This window comes from Anarrhichthys ocellatus, unplaced genomic scaffold, assembly GCF_004355925.1.
Source record: "Anarrhichthys ocellatus isolate YVR2014 unplaced genomic scaffold, GSC_Weel_1.0 scaffold150, whole genome shotgun sequence".
NCBI classification, from domain to species: Eukaryota; Metazoa; Chordata; class Actinopteri; order Perciformes; family Anarhichadidae; genus Anarrhichthys; species Anarrhichthys ocellatus.
The window spans coordinates 9,254-13,196 of record NW_022280180.1 but is presented as its reverse complement, the minus strand read 5'-3'; the positions used below and the strand labels follow the sequence as shown (position 1 = coordinate 13,196).

The following is a 3,943-nucleotide window of genomic DNA, read 5'->3' as shown; positions in this document are numbered from 1 at the left end:
GCTGGCAACTCAGCGTAAATGAACGACATGAAAATATGAATATAACACATTTCCATGACTTTTCCAAAACTTTTGGGATTCAATTTTTTCAAGCACTTTTCCAGGCCTGAAATAACCATTTTAAAATTCCGTGACTTTTCCAGGTTTTCCATGACCGTACGAACCCTGTGTAGAGAACAGCAAGGTTGATCTCCTGCCGACCCGCTGTCCGTCTATTTCTACGTCTCTCTCTCAAAAAGTTGCTCCGTAACTGACTGCAGTATAGACGTTGCTGCCATGGCAACACCGGAAGTTAAGCGGAGCTCAGAAAAACGACAAATGGCATTTAAATATTTCTGTATTTATTTCAGCATTTATTTATTATTTTATTTATTAATTTCTGTATTTATACACTTATTTATGCATTGATCTATTTATTCCTGTATTTATTTATACATTTATTATATATACAGTCTTAATTTAATTTTGTGAACTCAAAACAGAGACAAGAAATTTCCTAAAAATCTGTAACTCAAATAGAGGGTAAAGTTAGGTTAACGTAACTCCTCACAGAGTACTTAACATGACAAATACAGACAATTACAAGCCTTTAAATTATAACTCAACAATAGAGTACAATATACAGACTTAATTTAATTTTGTGAACTCAAAACAGTAACAAGAGATGTCCTAAAAATATGTAACTCACATTGTAGGAACTATTTATTTGATGTTAGTATTTTGTTATTTAATTCATAAGTAGTATTGTTTAATTATTCTCGATGTTTGCTTATTTAGGTTAGATTGTTTGTTATATTAAGATTGCTTTTTCTCTTTAATAGTCATTTGTTTAGTTATATTATTTGTTCTTGGTGCCCGGAAACACTACCACTTTCAGCCACAGGGACCGCAAAAACCACATTGGAAGCTGTGGGTGGCAGGGCCTGCCCCAAGTTAAAACCGAGTCTACTCTGGGGGTTAAAAACGTGGGGGAGATGCATAAAACCGATCTCCGAACCTCGAAGCACCCCCCTCTTGGTCTCTTTCTTGTTAAGACGCGAAGGATGAATATATAAATATATGCACCGCGAAACAGTCCAGTTGTGTGCCAAAAAAGCTAAAACCTAAGACACTAAAATGCTCTGTAGAGAAGCAAGAGGAAACAATTGAAAATCTGAACGTGGAATCAATAATCAATGCTCTCAAATTAAAACAACAGGAAAAAAGCACCACATTTCTTCCCCTGCGTTATGTGCCATGTGGTGTGTCAAACACAACCACTAAAGCCGGTTGTCTCTTGTATGAGTAATCATGTGTAGCTTCAGAGCTGACTTGTGCCGAAATCTTTCATCACACACTGAGCAGCTGAAAGGTTTCTCTCCTGTGTGGATTCTCATGTGTGTCTGTAAATGTGAGTGCTGGTTAAACGATTTCTTACAGACTGAGTAGCTGTAAGCTTTTTGTCCTGTGTGCGTTCTCATGTGTGTCTGTAAAGGGTTAGGGTTAGGTTTGGGTAGGGACGTGGCCTCCTGGTGGAGGTAACGGGGGGCACGGGCACGGGCACAAGGGGAACATTTATCTAAAAGAGATGTCGGGTGTTCTTTTATTTGGAGCATAGGTATGCTTAAAAAAATCCCCCCATAGTAAACGACCTTCTAAAAGAATAAGTTTAAAATGGGTAAAGTGTTTAAAAACAACATCAGAGCAGACGCAGGACGAGCAACGGGAGTCGACCCTTAAAAGAAACCCCAGGATCTCCAAGGTCCGTCCCCCAGTGTGGGTTCCTGTAAAAGTAAAATTCATAAAAACGGGCAGACAAGGGGATAAAGGAATAAAAACAAAATCACACAGTGTTTCCTTAATAAATAAATAATTAAAATATATAACAAATATAAAAAAGGATAAATAAACATATAGTATATATATACACACACCCCCCACATCTAAAAGTTAGAAAAAATAAAAAAGTGCTTTATAAAGTAAAAACATGCAAAAGTGAGGCAAGATAAGGAAACACTGGGTTAAAGGGATAAGTGCCATAAAAATGTGTAAGATCTTGCCCAATGACCTCATCCCCGTCAGCCGTTAAAATGAAGGGAGAAAAAAAAAAAAGGGGGGGGGGGGGGGGGGGTTAAAGAAAGAGTCGGGAGTCCAACATGGGCCTTGTCTGCCTGTAGGGGGAGAGGGGAGGACATCATCCGGAGGGTATGTCTCCAACATGGCAAGAGTTAAAATAGATAAATAAATAAATACAATTAAAAGACAAGATAAATAACAGTCAATCATTTAGGATAAAAGCATGCATAATATATTAAAACCACACGTGAATGTAGCCAGCTGCCATTTCATAGATGAGGACTCCGAGCTCCCCCCAGTCCACAGCTTTGTTATAGCATTTGCTGAGAATGATTTCTGGCGCCAGGTACTCCGGTGTCCCACACAACGTCCAGGTCCTGCCTTTTACCCGCTTGGCAAATCCAAAGTCTGTCACCTGAATATAGCCGTGGTGGTCAATTAGCAGGTTCTCGGGTTTCAGATCTCTGTATATGAGATCTAGTGAATGGAGGTACTCAAAGGTCAGCACTATCTGGGCGGCATAAATCCGTGCATGTGGTTCACTGAACCTTCCGATTCGTCTTAGGTGAGAGAACATCTCTCCTCCTGGAACATATTCCATCACCATGTACAAATTGGAGTTGTACTTAAACGCATACTCTAGTTTGACAAGAAAGGGGAAGCTCACAGCTTTTAATATCCTCTTCTCGTTTAGTGTGTGTTCTATTTGCTTGAGCTTCACCACCTTCTGCTTGTCCAGTATTTTCATGGCAAAGTATTGCTCCAGTTCTTTGTGTGTCTATTATTGGCTATAAACCTCTCCCTATGAACCTAGGTCCTGGTCCTGCTGTGATTGACACTTTGTTTAACAACAGAAATAAGGTTAAATTTAAATGACATTAAAGACTTAAATTATCTGCTGGGTCACATCACAAATAGAAAAATAATCCTAAAAATAAAGAAATTAGGGCTCAAATTCTCTACCTGGTTACATGAAGGATAAATATATAAATACACAAAAATAAATGAGTAAGTTCATAAATAAAAGAATTAAAATTAAATAAAACATGTATATAAGGGAAATGCCATGGTGGAGGTATACTGTCGTCTCGGTGGTCTCAGCAGAGTTAGGGCTAGGGCAGGGGTCGGCAACCTGCGGCTCCAGAGCCGCATGCGGCTCTTTAGACTCTGTTGCGGCTCCCTGAGGTCTCCAAGTGGCGCACTGGATCCGGAACCAGGAACTAAAAACCGATAGATGATTTGGAATTATACGTATTGGGCACCGACTTTAAACTTCAACCGGCGCCTCTTATTCAGCCGTTACGGCACTTGTTTGGCGGTGCAGGAAACACACTGACCAATGCATTGCAAATCACATCACGTGATGCAGCTCAGCCAATCAAATATGGGTATTCTGACAAGTTTCCTGATTCGAGCGAGGTTTACACACACCGTGACACACGGGGCTGAGACGAGGAAACAGAAAGAAGAGCAGGGAAATTGCACTAACGAAGAAGTTATCTCACATGACTCTCTCCAAAAAGAGAAACGTGTTCAGAGAGAATATAATTTATCAGCAAGAATGAACAGAATCTTATGTTATTATATTCCCACAGGCAGTTAAATCCTCTACCCCTGTCAAGCGCTTTTCCCTGCAGGTGGCTGATCATGATTTTCAGACCCCCGCCCTCTGTAAACTATCAATGGATGAATCCAAACAAAGAAAAGTCACGGAGGAAAATAGAGAGTTTGACTCTGTGTGGACGTCTTCATTTGCTTTCACTGCCAACGATGCTGGCTTACCTGTATGCTTCCAGAACAAGCACACAGCATGTGCTGAAAAGTCTCACGCTGGAGATGAGAGAAAAAGAGCGATTCCTCAACTGCTGCAGCAAACTCTCCTCTTCAT

At 40.2% G+C, this 3,943-nt stretch overlaps 1 pseudogene; it reads right to left on the bottom strand.

Moving 5' to 3' along the window:
* Window positions 1–2,290: 2,290 nt before the first annotated feature.
* On the bottom strand, window positions 2,291–2,812 carry LOC116400140 (cAMP-dependent protein kinase catalytic subunit beta pseudogene; annotated as a pseudogene).
* Window positions 2,813–3,943: the final 1,131 nt, after the last annotated feature.